The 20,892-nt window shown below is 39.9% G+C and overlaps 1 long non-coding RNA gene across 9 annotated transcripts in view; it reads left to right on the forward strand.

Annotated features, from left to right (window-relative positions):
• Positions 1–20,892, forward strand: part of LOC148109061 (uncharacterized) — a 229,516-nt gene that overhangs the window by 188,093 nt on the left and 20,531 nt on the right. For 2 of the 9 annotated variants that reach the window (XR_015726485.1, XR_015726488.1), the window contains exons 5-6: positions 14,685–14,743; positions 18,741–18,898. The exons of 5 other annotated variants lie outside the window; for them this stretch is intronic. This is a non-coding gene — a long non-coding RNA (uncharacterized LOC148109061). The remainder of the gene's footprint in view (positions 1–14,684; positions 14,744–18,740; positions 18,899–20,892) is intronic. 2 more of the 9 variants (XR_015726487.1, XR_015726483.1) reach the window with 2 other exon arrangements.

Genomic DNA, 20,892 nt, shown 5'->3' on the forward strand with positions numbered 1-20,892 from the left:
CACCTCTTACAAGCAGTGTATTCTGTACACTTGCTGATTCACTAGCTGGAAAACATCTCAGGTTCCATGCTAATTGTGGAATGTTAGTTCATTGAGTTGAGTCCAAATTCAGGGTATAAGAGGGTGAGATGTGAAGTTTAGAAGAGGGCAAGAATAAAAACAGTTAAGTTCAACTATAGGAAGGATTTTTTTTTTTTTCAAATTAGTATTAAGAAAAAGTAGCCATTCCTTTTTCTTTTTGCCTTAGTAGCTTTCCAGGTTTTTTTTCCTTGTCTCAAAGTAGCCAGATAATGTTGAACAAGCTTCTAAGCCTTTTTCAGCTGCACTCTTATCTCTAAAATCAGTACCAAATCACTATGTATTTAAAAAGTACAGTATAATGATGAGGACAAAATAAAACCAAAACATTTGTGAAATTGTGAGGTTAATTTTTAAAAGTTGCAAATTGGAATAAGAATAGGTGATTCTTGTATTTTTGGAAGAATTTGGGTAGTTAACCCAGCTGAGATATCTACATCCATTAGGAAAAGGATTGATTTTTTTTTAAGCTGTCTTGGTAATTTCAGCATTTAGAACTCCTAAAGAAATTCATTGTCTTAGTCTCTAAAATTATAGACTTTAGGACGCTGTGGGAATCTTGGAAAGGTCTATGATCCTGTGGTCTTATGCAGAGAACAGCGGGGATTGCTGTGATAAGTAGTGCCTGATGAATTTATTCAAGCAGTCTTGATTTTGTAATGGTTGATTTTAATATCAGTTCTGTTCACATTGTCTTCTGGTCAGTTGCATGTAAAGAAATCGTAATATACTTGTAGAATTTTTAAAAAGAAAATATTCTGCAAGTATTATTGATTCCAAATACCTAATATCACACACGGCTCAGAGGTGACGTTATGGCTGATGTGCGCTAATGCTATGTTGCTCTCCAAGGGTAGTGGGAAAGTCACCTTGACAATGACAATGAGGAAAGTGGTATTGACATTAAGAGAAACAGAGTATTAAGGGAGCACATGCAGGTGGTCCAACTCAGCTAAGAGTCTGGGGCATTTTTATCAGAGGCCTTAATATATGGGATGAGTATTGAAGTTAACCAAATGAAGGGAAGAGAGGAAGGAGAGTGCTTTAGTTAAAGCAATCAGCATGGCCTCAGGTGAGCAAAAGTCCACTGTCTCTCAGATTTACTGCCCTTCTGCTCTTTATTATTATTATTATTTAACTATATTTTGTTGTGGTAGGAACACGTAATGCGAGATCTATCCTCTCCACAAAATTTTAAGCGAACAATACGAGGTTTTGTTAATTTTAGGGACAATGCTGTGCGACAGGTTTTCAGAACTTGTTCAACATGAGTAATTGAGTCTGCTTTCTAGTTTTCATCTCAATTCTTCACTCCCCGATGTCCCCGGGTCCCATGCATAGGCACCCATAACCGCCTCATCCATCCGTTCTTTCGAAGTGCTGGTCGGGGCTCTCTGACCCTTAACATCTTTTATCCTCGGCTGTGTTTCACTGCTTGCCCTCCAGCCCCGTGTACTTGCTAACCATCTCAGCATAGAGTGGCCTGCCTAGGGAGGACCAGGGGGCGAGGCTGGAGAAATGTTACCACATGGTTCATATAGTCCCTTAGATACCATGATAAGGTATTCAAAGTTTATCCACAAGGTTCTGGGAGCCACTGAAGCATTTCAATTCCCGGAGAAACATTTTTACACTTATGCTACCTAAAGATCATTATAGGAAGGATGGATTGAAGGCATCCAGTCTGATGGCAGGAAGAACAAGTATGAGGCTGTTAGAATTATCCAGACAAGAAGTATTGAAGGCCTGAACTAAGGCTGCACCAGTTGGGAATAGAGGGAAGAGGAAGGATATTAGATTATATAGGCAGAATAGAGGGATTCTAGTGACTGATTATTACTAACAAAGGGAACTTTCCATTTGTTTGATGAGATCAGAGTGGCCATTTTGTTATTGTTCTTTCATTCGTGGTTAAATAACATAAGATCCAGGTTCTAAGTCTCTAACAGCAATGTAGTTAAAAGAGCTTAGCCCATAGCTTGGTGTACCCTTTCGTAAATGTTAGCTCTGCAGCTGAAGAGGTAGAAGATTCCAATATTCTTGTCACATACTAGATTTTCTTTGGAATAATCCAATTTCCAGTCAATTGCAGCAGGAGATTTTCTGGTTTTAAGAACCTCAGAGATCCCAGATTCAGTTTTGTGAAGCTCTTTATATGAATAAATGCAAGATCAGAATTTGTCTTCGAGAAGCACTGAACCTGGAAGAGCTGTTCTGAGTCTTTCTTATCTATGTTCCTTTCATAAATAGCTGACCAGGTTGTTAGAATTGCTTCCCAGCCTTTCTGGATGGTGAAGAGGCAGGATGCTTGATTAGTACAAAGGGAATTTATTCAGTTGTCCAAGGTGAGCCTGGGAATTGGCCCAGGCTCTTATTCCTTAGCTCAGTACCCCTACTACTTCTTTGTTCTGTTTTATCTGTATTAAAAAGTGTTTTGAGGCTCTATTCAGAAAAGTTTAGTATGTGTTTTATAGGAAGCATTTTCATTAGGGAGAGTAGATTTTAAAATAAAATACTGGGCTCCTGTAGTTGTCCCCATGTAATTTTTATTATGTTATGAATGGTAAAAAAAAAAAAAAAAAAAGAGGCTAACCCAAATCTTCCTAATGGTCATACTAAAACAATTCTCCTTTATAGACACATTTTTAAAGGAGAAGTATATATTTTAAAAGATGGCTTTTAGTTTTATGGTCAGGCACGTTGCTGAAAGCAAAGCTGAAAAAAATCCCATAGGCATAAAGCCAGTTTTGAAAGTGGGAACCTACTGAGTTTCAACCAAACCCACTGACAACGCACCACAGGTGCACGCCACATGGGAGGCTGAAAAAAAATGTGATTGTGAGGGTCCTGTTGACAGTTCCATATCCATAATCTTTTCCTCTTAAATTTGATCTGTGCATCTGGTACATATTTACGCATGTATTTTTGCTGCGGGAGCTTCGAGTTCTTTAAGTAGGTCAAGACTGTCCATGCTCGGAAACCTCGTGTCGGGGAGGGATGAGGAGACGGGGTGAGCGGGCTGGCAAGTCCGAGTGGCCTTGGCCGCTGCAGGGCTCTGTTAGAGTCTTTGAGGTTGCCTGAGGGTCCTCCCCTCTGCGAATGGGATTAGTGGGAACTCTACTTCAAACAGGAGGCCTGTCCCACTTCCTAGAAGTTGTAAACGCCAAGGAAAGTTTCACTGCTGCAGATTCAGCTCGGGGCAGGAGCTGAAAACCACACTCGGAGTCCCGGGCCCGCCGTCCTCCGCCGCTGCCGCCGTCTGGCCGGGAATAAGCAGTCTGATCGCGGAGGGTCAGCTTTCTCACTGTCGCGGCGGGCAGCGTCGAATCCGCTCTTCAGGCCCAGTGCCTTAGCCCGCTTCAGCCACTTCTCAGCAAGGGTCTCACACTCAGAGCTTCTCGGAGCGTGATTAACATCCGCCTCCGTGCGTTGTCATCCGTGTGGACACGGCGGCCCCCTCGGGAGAGCTGCCCTGTGTGTCCTCGTGCGAGGCTTCGCTGCGAGTGTCACGTCAGGAGAGGTGGCTTGCCTTGAGAAGGTGACCCCGAGCAAGCGGGCTCAGAGCGGCCTCCAGCTCGCACGGGAGCGCCGTCTGAATTGCAGGGAGCCGCGGACTGGACGGTTCGGGGCCGCGTCGGAGGCCCTTCCTCAGGCCGCGCGTTCCAGCGTCCTGCCGCCGCCACCTCGTTACATCGCGGGGAAGCGGGGCTTTGCGTTGAAACACGTCATGTGTCTTATTCTTTGTCTTTCAGTGAGGAGCTTTGTAAGGCTGTAGCGTAGCCTTCTTTATGCCATTTGTCGTCACGTAGTCGTGTCATTTTGTAGCTGTTAACCTTGGGCAGTTTATTAAGCTCTTTGTGCCTCCGTTTTCTCATCTGAAACATCGGCGACACATGAGCCCGGCAAGGTGGTGTTGAGGATCCCATGAGCAAATACACGCAAGGTCTTTAGCCTGGCACCTAGCACATAGCAGGTGCTGTGTACGCGTTCGCCCTCATTTCTCCTCGGATTGAACTGCAAATCCGTACTGGAACTTCGGGTCAACAAATGTGTCGTGGCTCTTCTATAATTTCACCGATGTTTTGGTTTTACTACCTTGGAGCAATCAGGCCCAAGGGCAGAAATAATCTTAAGCTATTAATAGGTTTTTGTTAACGATCTGTGGTCTGTGTTGTGGAGTTATGAGATACTGAGGGCTATCTCAAGATAAAATTGACATCTATGTACCCAGAGGTCCCAGGTGGGCATGTGAAGATGAACGTGCTGATGTGGCTGAGTCTCCTGGGGTCTGGAACTTGAAAGACTCCTGGCGGAAGTGATTGGTGATTTGCTCTGTCCTCCCCTAAGGAGTACGAGCCTCACTCACACATGAGGGCGTATCAGTTCCCTGTGAGCAGCACCACAACCAAGCCATGGGGTAGGTGAAGTTGGGAGTGGAGAGCATGTATCTGACATCGTAAGATAGACCCACAGCCCCGGTGTCACCCCAGAGGCGGCGAGGAAGCACCTCTAAAGAGTCAGCTAGTCCCCGAGATGCCACTAGAGGGCGCAGTATGGACAGAACTGTGAATTGCACTCAGGATATGTGACTGATTCTTAGGTAATGGAAAGCTGGATTTGGAAGCTTTCTGAGGAAGTGGGAGAACTACTGAAAAACAGGATGCCTGGGAACCTAGAACAGAAAATTCTTTGAGAGAAAAAAGAGTGATAACAGCTACCATTTATTGAGCACTTACTAAGAGGCGGGTATGATTTAAGTGCACTTATCTCCTTGAATTCTTACAGTCACTAATGAAGGGCTTTATTATTGTCTTCAAATGACAGATGAGGACACGGAGGACATGGAGACTTAGGGGAACGTGCCCAGGCTCACTTAGCCTCTATGTGAAGCAGCTAGTGTTTAGTTCAGGACTATCTGAGTCTAAAGACTTCTTCACTTGTGTTCTTAATCCTTAAACCTATGCTCAGAGAGGAAGGGCTAAGGTTATCCCTGAAGGAGGGCAACAAATAACTGCAGCCCAGCTGCTGGGAAGGGTTTCAGAAGTCATGCAACTCTGAAATGTATCTGAGTCCTCCTCTTCCCAGTGATCTGAGCAAAGGTGTAGGTTACAAACTTTCATGCTGAGTCTGTGGTCACAGAATGGATTTCTGTGCAACCTCATCCATCCAGAGAAGGGGGACTTTGCTGGGAGAAAGACTTAGAACAGCATCCAAACAGAACCCTTATCACTGGGTTTCATAGATTCTGGCAGCATGGAGAGTGCATATGTCGGTGAATATGTCTCTCTAGACTTGAGCCATTAGAAGTTGTACTATACACATTCACCTGAGGGCCGTTGCCGGAGGGCAGCATCTCAGGTCGGGATCTGAGAAGACTTCCCCTGCGGTTGTGAGAGTTCCATGGTTGGGAGCACCAGAGCCATCTCACTGTGTCATCTACTGTGAAGCCTCTCAAAGGGCTTGGTGGCTGGAAGAGGGCATCAGTCAGAGATAATAAGCACTTCCTGGCTCAATTTCTGGGGCAGATAACAGTGTTGTGCTACACTGTTTTCTCCTTTTGGTCAAATTTTTATCAAGACACTTTACTTTTTTGACTGAAACCATTGGGCTCAGTTAAGACTACTAGCAACCTCTCTCAGTTACCACCTCCCCCCCCCCCACATTTGGTAATAACAGCATGCTAAAATAACTTAAAGTAAAAAAAACAACAAATCCCCACAAAAAAACCCCCAAAAAACTGGGGCCCAGGTTAAAAATATGAATGGAGGTCCACATATCGTATGTCTAAATATTTTAAAATTATAAAGTATAAGTAAAGCTCTACAAAGGACATGGATAGACATTTTACAAAGCTAAAATGAAATTTGTCTTTTTTATCAGTTAGCAATAACACTCAGTGCTTATGGAAGTGTGGGGAAGTGGGCATGCGTATATTGATAGTGGGGGTTGTAATAGCAAAACCTTTTGGGAGGTTATTTAGTAGTATCTATTAAAATTTAAAATATTCATTCCATATGGCTCAGTTATTCCTCTTCTAGGAATTAACCCTTCATTTTTTTCTTTACTTGTTCCTGATTTGAATGGCAATACTTCTAATGTTTCACCATTAAATATAACTTTTGCTGCAATTTTCTTTTCTCTTCTTTCTTCCTTTCTTTCAATCATCACCTCTTTAAGGAAATATCCTTCCATTCTTAGTTTCTATTATGAATCAAATTTACATTTTATTGAATGCTTTTCCTGTATCTATTGGGATGGGCACACCTTTCCCCCCATTAAAATAAATCCATTAAAGTAATGAGTTTTACTGATAGAATTTCTAATGACACTTCTAGCATTTCTGGGGTAAACTAAGCTTGGTATGACACATCATTTTTATTAATGACTGAATTTGGCTTGCCGATATTTGGTTCAGCGTTTCGCGTCAATGTTTAGGCATTAGATTAGCCTATAATGTTCTTTCTTTATATGTCCTTTAGTTTTGGAAACAAGGGTGTAATAATGTCATAAATGAATTGAGAATTTCTGTTTTTTATTTTTTCGGGAAGTTTGTATAATATTGGCATTATCGGTTTCTTGACTGTTTTAGTAGAACTTGTAAAACTATTTGATCCCAGTTGTTTTATTTTTACTTCGTGGTAAATTTTTACTTACTCTTTTATTTTTTTGCTCAATTCATTTAATGATATGGGACTATTTGGGCTTTCTCTTTAAACATAAAACAGCTTTCATAAAGTATGATTTTCTATGAAGTTACCTATTTTGTCTAAATAACAGGCTTTTTGTTAGTATTCTCTTTAATTTCTGTTCTATTTAATAATGTGGTCCACTTTTCATTCTTAATGTTTATTTGCAATTCTCTTTCCTTTTTTCCTTCCTTCTCTCTCTCTTACCTTGTTTAGTATTATCAAATGACTTGTACATTTCAGGGCTCCCCTAACATTTGTGGGACCCACTGTAGAAATATGAAAGGAGGTTCACATATCCTGTGTCTAAATATTTTAAAATTATAAACTAATAAAATGTTGAGTAAAATATGTTCTGTTCTCCTACTTTGACAGATGTACTTTCATAATGACCACGAAACTACATTAGAATTTAGAATTCTTAGAATCCTTAAAATTTCATGCAGGAACATGGCAGCATAGGGAGCTCTGGCCCCTGGCCTATGAGCTCTTCCTCTTCTTTTACCATCTGTAAGTCTATTAAAAGGTGTCTATAAACTAAAGGTCATACATAAAGAATGTTTAAATTTATAATACATTCATATTATGGAAATTTATTAGTATGCCTTAAAAAGATGAGTCAAGGGGTGCCTGGGTGGCTCAGTCCAACTCTTCATTTCAGCTCAGGTCATGATCTTAGGGTGGTGAGATGGAGCCCTGCATCGGGCTCCGTGCTCAGCAGGCAGTCTGCTTGAGAATTCTCTCTCTCTCTCTGCTCCTTGCCCTCCTCCTTTCTCCAAAATAAATAAATAAATCTTAAAAAAAAAAAAAAGATGAATCAAATCTGCAAATACTGCCCTGGAAATATGTTCATGATATATTAAATGAAAAACCATGTTGAAGTCCTATAGGTATAGCATAATCCCATTTTTGTTAAAAAAAAAAAAAAAGAAAGAAAGAAACCTATATGGGAAGTATACATATGATTATGAAGATATCAAAATAGGTAAAAATTGGGGGAAACATCACACTATTAATATTATACTATTAATATTAGTTTTGTCTAGAGAGTAGATTTTAAAGGATAAAGGGACTTATTGTTCTTTTTTTTAAGTCAAAGAATTCTGGAGAAATATTTATTTATTAAGTGATTCAAACATTTGGAGTTTTTGCAATGAGCACGTAGTACAATGTAATCATAAGGAAATCCAAGATTTTGTACATTTTATACATACATATATATGTTCATATGTATATATGTTGTGTATTTATGTGTGTGTGTATATATAATGTGTATGTGAATAATATTAGTATATTATTTTAGGTAAGCCACTAAACTCCCACCAAAAGAGACAAAATTTACAGATAAGGTACTCGGATTGATAGAGATGGGAAATGATGCTAGTAACTAAAATACAACCGGACATTGATCTAATGCCCACTGGTACATAGGTGTTATTGAAATTGTGGGAATAAAGAGGGCTGGCCCAGGGACAGCAGGTACGGTTGAGAAGAGGCTGGGGTGCCTGGACTAGAACCATAGAGATAATCAACATTTATTTATTTATTTATTTATTTATTATTATTATTTTTTAATGTTTTTTTTTATCATATTATGTTAGTCACCATACAGTACATCCCCGGTTTCCGATGTAAAGTTCAATGATTCATTAGTTGCGTATAACACCCAATGCACCATGCAATACATACCTTCCTTACTACCCATCACTGGTCTATCCCATTCCCCCGCCCCCTCCCCTCTGAGGCCCTCAGTTTGTTTCTCATAGTCCATAGTCTCTCATGCTTCATTCCCCCCTCTGATTAACCCCCTTTCTTTATCCCTTTCTTCCCCTACTGATCTTTCTAGTTCTTATGTTCCATAGATGAGAGAAATTATATGATAATTGTCTTTCTCTGCTTGACTTATTTCACTTAGCATTATCTCCTCCAGTGTTGTCCATGTTGCTGCAAATATTGAGAACTCGTTCTTTCTGATATCTGAGTAATATTCCATTGTATATATGGACCACACCTTCTTAATCCAGTCATCTGTTGAAGGGCATCTCGGTTCCTTCCATGATTTAGCTATTGTGGACAATGCTGCTATGAACATTGGGGTGCATATGGCCCTTCTCTTCACTACGTCTAAATCTTTGGGGTAAATACCCAGTATTGCAATGGCTGGATCATAGGGTAGCTCAATTTTTAACTTTTTAAGGGACCTCCACACTGTTTTCCAGAGTGGCTGTACCAACTTGCATTCCCACCAACAATGTAGGAGGGATCCCCTTTCTCCACATCCTCTCCAGCAATTGTTTCTTGCCTTGTCAATTTTTGCCATTCTAACTGGCATAAGGTGGTATCTTAGTGTGGTTTTGATTTGAATTGCCCTGATGGCTAATGATTTTGAACATTTTTTTCATGTGTCTGTTAGCCATTTGTATGTCTTCATTGGAAAAGAGTCTGTTCATATCTTCTGGCCATTTTTTGATTTGTTTATTTGTTTCTCATGTATTGAGTTTGAGAAGTTCTTTGTAGATCTTGGATACCAGTCTTTTATCTGTAGTGTCATTTGCAAATATATTCTCCCATTCCGTGGGCTGCCTCTTAGTTTTTCTGACTGTTTCCTTGGCTGTGCAGAAGCTTTTTATCTTGATGAAGTCCCACAAGTTCATTTTATCTTTTGTTTCTCTTGCCTTTGGAGATGTGTCATGAAAAAGGTTACTCTGGCCGATGTCGTATAGGTTGCTGCCTATGTTCTCCTCTAGGATTTTGATGGATTCCTTTCTCACATCGAGGTCTTTCATCCATTTGGAGTTTATTTTTGTGTATGGTGTGAGAGAGTGGTCAAGTTTCATTCTTTTGCATGTAGCTGACCAATTTTCCCAGCACAATTTATTGAAGAGACTGTCTTTTTTCCACTGGATGTTTTTTCCTGCTTTATCAAAGATTAGTTACCCAAAGAGCTGAGGGTCCATTTCTGGGTTCTCTATTCTGTTCCACTGGTCTATGTGTCTGTTTTTGTGCCAGTACCATGCTGTCTTTGTGATCACAGCTTTGTAGTATAGCTTGAAATCCGGCATTGTGATGCCCCCAGCTTTGTTTTTCCTTTTCAACAGTTCCTTGGCGATTCGGGGCCTTTTCTGGTTCCATACAAATTTAAGGAGTATTTGTTCCAGTTCCTTGAAAAATGTCATCAGTGTTTTGATTGGGATGGCATTGAAAGTGTAGATTGCTCTGGGTAGCATGGACATTTTAACTATGTTAATTCTTCTGATCCATGAGCATGGAATATTTTTCCATCTTTTTGTGTCTTCTTCAATGTCTTTCAAGAGTGATTTATAGTTTCTAGAATATAGATCCTTTACATCTCTGGTTAAGTTAATTCCAAGGTAAAGATAATCAACATTTAAAAGACAAGGAGGAAACTTGAAGGAAACTTAGTTGCTTCTTGAGAACTAGAACAAGAAGTAATGTTACCAAGGCAGAAAGAAGCATGTCCTCAAACACTGCCAAGAAGTCTAAGGTATGAACCAAAAAAATCTTCATTGAATTTGTCAACTCAGGTCCTGACAAGGACAATTTTAGTTGTGTGAGCAAAGTCAGATTATTCTGGGTTGAGGTGTAAGGCCGAGAGAGGAAGCAGTGAGCACGGATGACTTTTTCTGGACACTCCTTTGTGAGCTAATCAAAACTGAATGTGTAGTGTGAGGGGATATGTGTTGAAGACAAAGCACTCTTCAAAGGTTTCACAGCTAAATTGTGACTCAAATAACCTTGACTAAGGAGATTATGAAGGTTTCTGTTGATTATTATGTCCAGATAAGGACTTCACAATTTATGAAGAATTTGGAAAAGGTTTTGAGGAGAATCACACAGATGGTTATTTGATCATAACGTAAGCCTTTGAAGATATTAAGTGGGAGAACTATCTTCAAGTATGAGGAGTGCTATTACTCAGAAGAGGGTGACTATTTGTACTTTATTTCCCCTCAAAAGAGAACATGGAAACGGGTTTGGTTGAAACATGAGGGATTTAATCTAGAAATCAAGATTTCCTGACACTGTGATTGAATGTTCAAGCAGGTTACAGAAGTTGCTACAAAATCTCTTCTTAGAGGTCTCAGAAACTTAACAATAATAGTTTTGAAATAAGACCTTGAGGAGTAAACATTGGTGAATTTGATTCATCCTTTCTGAGAGAGAATAGTTGGCTGATGGCTGCGGTAGCTAAGGGACTGTCCGTGTACCTCCCTACAGCTGCGTGGTAAGTCTCTTGCCAACTAAATCAAGCTGATTTGACACAAAGTGGTTGTTTGTAAGCCCCTGAGAGCTCTTTCAGCATCTCAAACCCCGAAGCTGCTCACAGTATTTCCTGTGGGCTTCGAGTTTAGACCTCAGGAAACTTGAAAAATCCATCTGGCGTTGGCGGAGTCTAGAATTCAGGAATGTAAGACAAAAGCAGAAGCAAAGTGAAAATCTCAGAGTACTATATGTCCTTGTGAAGTTTGGAGCCCTAAAACCATCTTTGTTTTTCTCTCACATTAAAGTGAATGGATGAACAGCTCATGGTGGGTGGTTTATGTGGTTTATATATTATTAGTCATCTTGCAGCATTGTGAGACCCAGGCCACTCCTACCACCAATTATGTATTTTTTTTTGGTGGGAAAAGAATAGAAGCCAACTGGACTATCTTCATTCAATCTCCCTTTTATTCTCTTAAAAATTTATCTTTGTATAGAAAACATTTTGTTACTTTTGAAAGGAATGATTTCATGGAATGTCTTTACAAGGACATTTGTATCATATTTTAAAGCTTTCATTGGTATTATGATTATTTTGACTATAAAGATCTCTGTGAAAATGTATTGACATAGATATTAAATTCCAAACTGGAAAAAAGAGAGAGAAATTTTTACCTAACATATGCTTCATATGATGATGGCCCCTAAGTTTAAAATTTTTTTAAGCTTAGAAAGGATGTTGACTTTTTCTTTTACCTAATATAAATTGTTATTTATCCAGTAATAAACAGGATAAGTAGCTATTTCCATGGCTAATTAAGTTTATGTGTTTATCTTTGTATATGTTTTCTATTTCATCTTCCTTTTTAGATTGATTATGTGTTTAAATTTGTTACCTTAGGACCTAAAACAGTGACAATGCACCAGTTATGGCCAGTGTAAAAATATAGGTTGCCTTTGAATAGAGTAATTAGCTGTTAGTCTAGAGTCATTAATTGATGGTATACTCACTTAACTCATTCATTCTTTCATTTATTTATTCATTTGGTGGCTACTCTGTACCATGAGTCATGCTTAACACTGGGGATGAATAACACATGTCCCATGCATTCCAGAAGCTTACAATCTCTTGCAGGGAAACAGGCATATGAAAAAAAAAAAAGAAGGGCAAATATATAGCTAAAACTCTTTGGGTTGCATGTGACAGAGACTCAACTTAAACTATTTTAAGACAAATGGGAAATTTATTAGCCTACAGAATCCAGCGAAGTTAACAACAAACAAAGCATGAAAAGACAGGGATGCAGCCAAGCCTTGGGGACAGCTGGCAGCAGTAATTTATCCTAGGACCGAGTTTCTCTCCTTCACCTCTGTGGTTTTTTTAGAGTGACACCTTCCTTGTCCCTCATTGTAGGTCAGATTTATTCTCCGTGGTGGTGAGCTCACTTTTGCAACTCTTAGCTATCAAGTCTATGATTTCCACAAAGGGGAGGGATTCATTAACTTTCAAACCTTCAATTACCAATGGGGGGCTTGAACTCACAACTCTGAGATCAAGACCTGAGCTGACATCAAGAGTCGGTCACTCAGCGAACTGAGCCAGCCAGGTGCCCCTCGAAGCTTCAGTTTAAAACATTCTTGAGATGTTCTCTGATCATCCTGGCTTAGACAAGGGGTCCAGTTCTAGATCAGTGAAGTGTGGCCATTGGGAGGGGGTCATTTAAGAATTTGGCTCCTCTTGGAATAGCTGCATGGATAGAGATGGGAAGAGCAACTCTGGAAGAGTTCCAGACTGCCATACTATAGATATCATGCTATAATAGGTGCCATGATAGAAGTCTGAATAGATATCAGTGAGGGCATAAAATGGGGCTTACTCCACTTGGGGGACTCAGTTGACTCTTGTAGGGAGAAGGTGATACTGAAGCTTGGCTTTATAACATACATAGTTATTCTTCAAGTAGATTATGGGGTTGGGTTGGGAGAGTGGGAAAAGGGTGTAGCATTGTTGAAAAAAGAAGTCTGGAGAGGCAGGTTGGGCCGAAAGAGTGATGATCTTGTATTTCATGTGCTGTCCTGTGGACAAATACTAAAAAGGTATTTTTTGAAAGAAGCACCTGAAAGTTCCTTTAGAATGTTTTCCAGCTAAGAAAACTATATACCTCATTGTTTTTCTTCTCTAAATGTAAAAGATATAACTTTCTTAAAAGTCTGGCATTTTGAAAGGTTTAGGCATGTATATTTAAAAGAAATATATGTGAATTTGTATAGATTTTATAAAATAAATTTGTATATTAACTTTGTAATGTTGGTATCTACTGTTAAAGATGTTAGAAATGTGGCCTTAATACTAGTGTCTGACCATTGAAGGAGAATGGAGGAAGGACTCAAAGAATGGACTAGAAGTTTGGTAAAGTGGGAAGGACAAGAGCTAGACCAAGATGAGGGCTAGAAAAAAATGGGCTGAAGATAAAGATCCAGCTTTAAATTGGAAATGGAAGCCACTTAGAGGAAGAGGTGGTTCTAGGAACAGAAAAAGCGGTTCTACATGTGGTAGAAATTTTGAGTGGTGATAATAAGGCTTGGGGGTATTTCTAAGTATATGAATTAATTTCAGAATTATATTATTCCAATCAATTGAACTTGACAACTGAAATTGACAGTCATGATATTAAATTATTGCATTCTTACTAAGCTTTTTGACTTGGGTTTTGGGAATATTAATAACTGCTCAATTAATTAGGCAAGCAGTCATGAGGACAGAAGCTTTGAGTTTTTATGTCTTTCAATATGGCTGCCCCAGTGTTGAGTATGTGAAAAGATCATCTTATTGATTGATTTCTATAATTTGACAAATATGTCTTATAGGATATAGTAGATATGTACTTAGCTCAGATACATTTAATTGATTACCAACTAGAAACTAAATTTAGTTAATGAGGATTTTCTCTAAATAGTGGACTGATTCTTTACCTTTACAATCAGTGCAGGGAACCAAGACCAATAACATCATATGTGATTAGATACTTGTTTTTGCTTTGGGAAGATTTGCTTAAAGTAGAGCAGATTTCAGAATGACAAAACAAGTTTCCCTGGCAAGTTTGGTATCAAGCTTTTGTTTTGTTATACTTGATTATGTACTTTGGCTGCAAAGACCAAACATATGTTCCAATCCAATTTAGTCTCTGTTCAGAGTGATTCTCCTTATTTGTCCAAAAGTTTCAGAACAATTTTTTTTTTTTTTGCACTTACTCTGAGTATTCAGCCTTCATGTATTTCAGGGACAACAGGCACCCTGGGGATTTGGGTTTGACTCACGACTTTTATAGTTAAGAAGCAAGCCATGCTATTTTAGGCGGTTTTAGTGGTGGCAAGTTGGACGCCAGATGTTTCAAAGGATAAAGTATCCTGCTCTTACGGAACCATGTGCAGTGTAATTTGTTTTCTGATGCAGATGATAGAAAAGTCACTTAAATTTCTATATGCCATAGTTTAAGCAAAATGTTTCTTGTTCATTGTCTATGCTTCCAATAATCTTGTGCCTTTGATGTAATAGTCTTAAGCATATTCTATGCTTCTCCTAAGAACAAAATACTTTTAGAATCTCAGGTTATATGCTTACTGAAATGGAAAAACAACCCAGTTCTTTCCCACTGTGATTCTCTTCCCTATGTGTCTCCTTTATCACTCACACAGAAAACTTCACTTCTGACCTTTCTGGTTACTGAATATGTAGAGGATTTCCCTCCACACTGGTAAGCAATTTTCTGTGACATCAGCTGGGTATCCTGCAATTTAACACAACTCTAACACTATCTACCTGGAAATAGTGTTCTGACCAACCAGCTATAAATCAGAGGTTCCAATGACCCTTCCTTGGGTTTGATTAATCTGCTAGAGTAGCTTACAGAATTTAGGGAAAGATTTACTTACATTTACCAGTTTATTAAAGGGTATGACGACAGGTACAGATGAATAGTCAAATGAAGAGATGTATAGGGCACGGTGTGGAAGGGTCCCAAGTGCAGGAGCTTCTGTCCCCGTGGAGTTGGGATGTGACACCTTCTTGGTGTGGATGTGTCCACCAACCTGGAAGCTCTCTGTACTTTTGGGATTTTATAGAGGCTTCAATCATGTAATTTACTCCATTTTCAGTTCTTCTCCCTTCTCAAGAGAATGGGGGGTGGGGCCGAAAGTTCCAAGCTTCTAATCATGGTCTTTCTGGTGAGCAGCCCTCATTCAGGAGGCATCCAGGAGCCCACCCAGAGATGCCTCATTAGAACAAAAGATACTCTTATTACCCAGGAAATTACTTGGGTTTCAGGAGTCCTGTGTCGGGAACCAGGGTTAAAGACCAAATATTAGAACAAAAGGTGCTTCTTGTCACTTGTCACTTAGGAAGTTACAAGGTTTTTAGTAGCTCTGTGCCATGAATGGGGAACAGAGATGAACATATATATCTTCTCTTATCTCACACTTATTTCATACAGCCCCATGGATTAAAATATTTGACATATAAGTTTCACAAGAGAATTGTATTACATGTTAAATTTATAAAACAATTTCAGAGAATAATATAATTTCGACAATAAGCTCAATGTTTTTTGCACGAATTCCTTCTGCATTTGTTAAATGGTTTTCTCAATACCCCTGTTGGTTATGTGAATCATAGGATTCCCAATTATTTGATAAATGCGGAGTATGAAGTTTAATTTATTTAGACTTGACAAAAGTTATCCAACAAGTGAGTCACAGTGAGAATATCCAATACAAATATGCTAGTCCCCTAAATTCAGATGAAGAAAAAAGAAATATGTGTTTAATATTTTTCCCAATTATTTTAACAGAGTCATAATAGCAGACTAATCACATATTAGAGTTAGACAGTTTCTAGAAATTATCTGGTCCAAGTCTTTAGTTTTCAGATGAAGGAGGAAGACCTCGAGAGTTGACCTGCTATGTGCCTATTCATCCACCCAGGGGCGTCAGCCAGGCATATCCCAGAGAAGCCCTGTGACAGCTGCCACAAGAGCTCATAATCACAACCACCATCATTGCTACGTTGGGTGTTGTCATGTGCCACACATTGTCCTAGTGTTTTATTTAATCCTTGCGGTAATTTGTATGTTACTTAATGTTATCATCTCTGCTTATCAGGAAGAAAACAGAGGGAGAGAATTAGAGGGGGACTTCACTTTTCAGCTAAGTGTTGAAAGAGCATTGACCCCACGTCTCCCTGACTTCAAAACCCAGTCCCCTTTCAACTATTTTACCATTGAAAAATGGTGCCATGGTGAACCAATTGCCAAATTGGTTTCCAAATAGGGAAAGTTGTGACAAGATCAATGCAGAATTGTTGGTGGAATAATAACATTAGGTGTGTGATTCTAGCCGGAAAGAGACTATTTCTTATCTGGTGAAGTTCCTTTGAGTGGAGAATGTAGATCTCATGCTTTATTAAGTGGGTCTCTCTACTTTAATTATCCCAATACTTTTTTTCTTCAGAGTCTTTCTCCTTTTCCTTCTTGCCATCAATCCAGATGTAGAAGGAAGATGGAAGAGAAACACAAATGAAAAAAAATAACAGTCCAGGAAGCTTTGCACTGATTTAAAAAAATTATTTTTGCACTGATTTACAGATAGTTATTGAGTCAATTACTCTATTCCTGACCTCATGAAGCTCACACTCATGTGTGTGTGTGTATGTGTATGTAGGATGCACATAAACAAGGAACTTTATTTGACTATAAATAACTTTCCACAGCAGTAGCTTCTCACATGAATGAACACATTTGGAGAATAGTGATTACTATTTAGATGTTTTTTTTTTTTAGTTCGATAAGTTCCTACTAAGTTCAGTGGCTGAGAATTTGATTTCAGAAATTGATCAAAGGTCTTATAGTACTAAAATGGCTGTTCTCAGAAAAGTGTTTTCAGAGACCTCTGAAACTCTGTAAACACTTCATTTTTGTACATGTTATGACTGTCTGCTGAAGAATTCATCCTGTAGTTGACTTAAAATCTCCAGGGTATACACTAGGTGAGAAAAGTGAAATAGGATGTGGTATGAGAATAAATGGCCAAGCAAGGGAGAGGAAAAAACTCCCAGTTTTCTTATGCTTGGAAATAAATGTGCAGGAAACTCTTACAATGGCAGCCTTAGCATCGTACCCTTCCCTTCCCTTCCCTCCCTTCCCTCCCCTTCCCTTCCCCTCTCCTCCCCATCCCGTCTCCTCTTTCCTCTTTCCTTTTTCCTTTTTCCATCTATGGAGGTATTTAAAAAAACAAAAACAAACTGCATCTGGAAACATTTTGAGCTAAGGCACTGTGGAAAAGTGTTGGATGATATATCGGGAAAAGTGTTGGGTTAAAGTAACACCAAAACTCAAAATGAGATAGTTTATGTCTCCATTGTATGTCTGGAGGAAAAAGTCCCCGGCCATTAGCAAGGCTGTGCTCCACAAAGCCCTCAGGGATCTAGTGCCCCCTAACTTGGTGACCTCTCTTCTCAAGGTCACACCATGGTCCAAGAAGGCTGTTTCAGCTCCAGCCATCATGTTACTCTTCAGGTAACAGGAAGAAGGAGAAGGGGGAGATACCTCCTCTGTCCCTTTAAGATTATTTACCGTAAGTTGCCCATACATATATCACTTCTATTTATATCCCTCAGGCCAGAATTTAGACAAATGGCTACACCTAAATGAAAAGAGGCTGGGAAGAAGAGTCTTTATTTATTCCAGGTGGTCAAATACTTATCTAGCTCAGTAATTCTATGACCATAGGAAGCAAAAAATGGTGAGGGACAACTATAGCAGTTTCTGCCACAGATGACCATCACTCTGTTCTCAGCCCCAAGTGCCACATGTTGATAATTTTGAATCCAGAATGAGCATGCCTTCAGTGAAACCTATTCTTTCCAACTTGTTTCTGAGATGCACGTCTCTTCATGCCCAGAGACACACGGTGGGCAGAGGCTGGTATTAGGAAAAGAGGAATGCCGAATGGATTTGCAGTTTGCTCTGGGTCCCACTAAAATTTCACAGAAACAGTAGCATCATCTCTGCATGACCCGTTGCCTTCATAAAGATGCCGTTAAAGTTGCAAAACAATTCAGGCTCCTTCAGGCACCTGGAATGCTATTGCGCCATTGCCTGACTCACTTTAAATTGAGAAACAGTTGGGACCTAGGACGGCAACTCCTGCTGCCTGACCTCCGGAGGATTTTCCTTTCTGGAGTTTTAATAGGTGTCATCAGCCTAGTAGGGGAGACTCTTGGCAAACCCGAGGCTTTCTCCTTCCAGAAGCTCACTGATCCTGCCTCTGTGAAGGGGCCAAATTTGTCAGTGGGAAAAGAATTTTAAGAAGTATCATGAAGTAAACTGTTTTGCCATGGTCTGAAGATTGACCCTCGGTAATAAAAACTTCTTGCATTTTCAACCATGGCGTTGAATCATCTCTTTAAATAATTAGCAAGCAGGGAGACAAGATGCAGGCATTTACTTAGCTCTTTGAAAAGGAAACCTTCATTAGATGTGGGTACACTGGGAAAGAGTGAATCAAACCGAGGCACATTCAACTTTTCATAGTTGAAGACTGAGCGTCTTTTTCAAAGATCTCATATATGAACGAAAGAGCAGCGCTACAGTTGTGTGTCTGTCTGTAGAGCTGAGATTTATTGGTAGGCGCTTCTCAAGTGAAATATTTATTACTACTAGAGAGTAATCCTGTTCTTCACTTATTTCTTTTTCTCAGTCTCTTCCCTCACCCACTTTAAAAATGATCCAAATGTTCCACTCGCTGAGTGTGGGAAGACACAGAGCAGCGGGAGGGAAAGAACGACAGAAACTCAGTGAAGGCCATCGGGAACCTGTGCCAAGAAGCGTTTCGAAGAGGTTAATAATGCTCAGATGGTAATGCTCTTAAGTTGCCTTTACGTTGAAAACGTCCAGCTACACTGTGGAGCTTAAATTATCTATCTAGTAACAACGATTCCAATTGTAGTTGCCTACCCCTCTATATGGAGATATTTGGTTAGACCAAGTTCATTCTCAAATGTTGGTCAGTTTTCTGAGTTTTTAAAAAGGCGTTACTCATTATACCACGTGGAACCTCTGTTCTTTGTCCTTTCTGGCCATAGTTACATTGGTTTCCACATTCAGAGCTGTGACAACATTCCAGTAGAGTATCCAAAGTTGTTTTTGCTGTCTGAGAGAGAAGAAAAGAAAATGTATTGGGTAAAGTATGAGAGTTTCTCCTTCTCCGAAACTTCCTCCCACCAGAAAGAAACAAAATTAAAAACAAAGGAACCAGAAAATAAATGCATGTCTGGGAATCCAGGGATTAATTTCCTCATAATATACCTGTTTCGGCAAATACTTGTGTGGGAAGTGTTTGCCTGTTCCTCAAATGTCATAGCTTTCCTTTGGTCTCTCTTGGTGGATCCAGTTTCTCAGCAGTATGATGTATTCCTTGTTATTTCTAGTATTTTCAGTGGACAAGAATCATCTGGTACATAATCCATGACTGGGCTGGAGGCTGCGTGCAGCTGGCCACAGCTGTGTAGAGTAGCCTGAGAACTGAACTGGTCATATAAGGTGGTTTAAGAAGGTATTTGCGAGTGGAGCAGAAAACGGGCTCTGTGCCAAGCTCAGCTGGTGACGGTGGTTAGCCTCGCAAGGAATTACACTGGTCGTTGGTGGTCACGAAGATGGAGCTGAACAGAGAGCGGAGAATTCACTACCCCTAAGCCTGCAGCATGGCTGAGTTGCAGCCTCTCTGTGGTCAAGTAGGTGTGCCCAATGTAGTGAAAGCCCATGTCTTTGTCTTGCTTACCCTCTAAGGCTTTTCACCACAAATTCCTCTTTGGAGAAATGTTAGCAGTGATGCCGTATTTTCATTAATATTGGAGTGTGTATATATATATGGGCTCTTAAAGCATGCTATGTCTTTTGTTTGGAGAGCCTCAGTCCTTCCAGCATGTGTGAACTAATGCCAGATTGTCACTCTGGGGCAGCAGTGGGCCAGGAATAGTTAAGGCGAACAGGGCGAAGAGTATGAATTGGAAGGAGGGGCCTAGTTTGCTTTGGTTTTAGATAGACTAAGGGAAGGAGTTTGAATTCATAGAATAAGGTAGTCCTGGATGTCACAGGTTAGAATGCAAAATGGTGAAGTCTAGAGAATAGGTGTCAATAGCAAGATGTCTTCCTTACTGAGATAGCAAAATAGGCGGGGTCCAGGCTCTAGAAAACATGGTGGTGCCAGCAGAGAGGAGACACCGAGACAAGCTTTTGGCAAAACAGAGGATGTTTTCACTTTTTCCTTTTATGTACTTCTGACTACATGTGGCTGCTCATTGCCAAAGGGGGACTTGTGGGCTGTCCCCTCTTGACTTAGCAATGCCGGTGGTAGTCAACCTTCTGGGAAGAACTTACACACATCTATCTGAAGTTGGCCTTGGCTCTACGATCATCGCTTGTTTTAAAAATTCACTGTCAAATGAAGTTACTTTATTGTTTTATTTTTTAAAGATTTTATTTTATTTATTTGACTGAGAGAGACAGCGAGAGAGGGAACACAAGCAGGGGGAGTGGGAGAGGGAGAAGCGGGCTTCCTGCTGATCAGGGAGCCCGATGTGGGGCTTGATCTCAGGACCCTGGGATCACCACCCGAGCTGAAGGCAGATGCCCAACGACGGAGCCACCCAGGCACCCCAAATGAAGTTACTTTAGAACTTTACTTAAAAATTTCCCCCAATATAAGCCGAGGATAATTTCAAATCATTTTCAAAATTCAAAGAAGTGGTTAAAGTAAACATTGTCACCTTACCCACTGCTTCTTTTGGGATTTGAATAAGAAAGCTTAATAGTGAAACTGAAGGGCCAAAACATTAGACGACTTTCTATCA

This window comes from Ursus americanus, chromosome 13, assembly GCF_024610735.1.
Source record: "Ursus americanus isolate L20-20 chromosome 13, mUrsAme1.1.p, whole genome shotgun sequence".
Classification (NCBI taxonomy): domain Eukaryota; kingdom Metazoa; phylum Chordata; class Mammalia; order Carnivora; family Ursidae; genus Ursus; species Ursus americanus.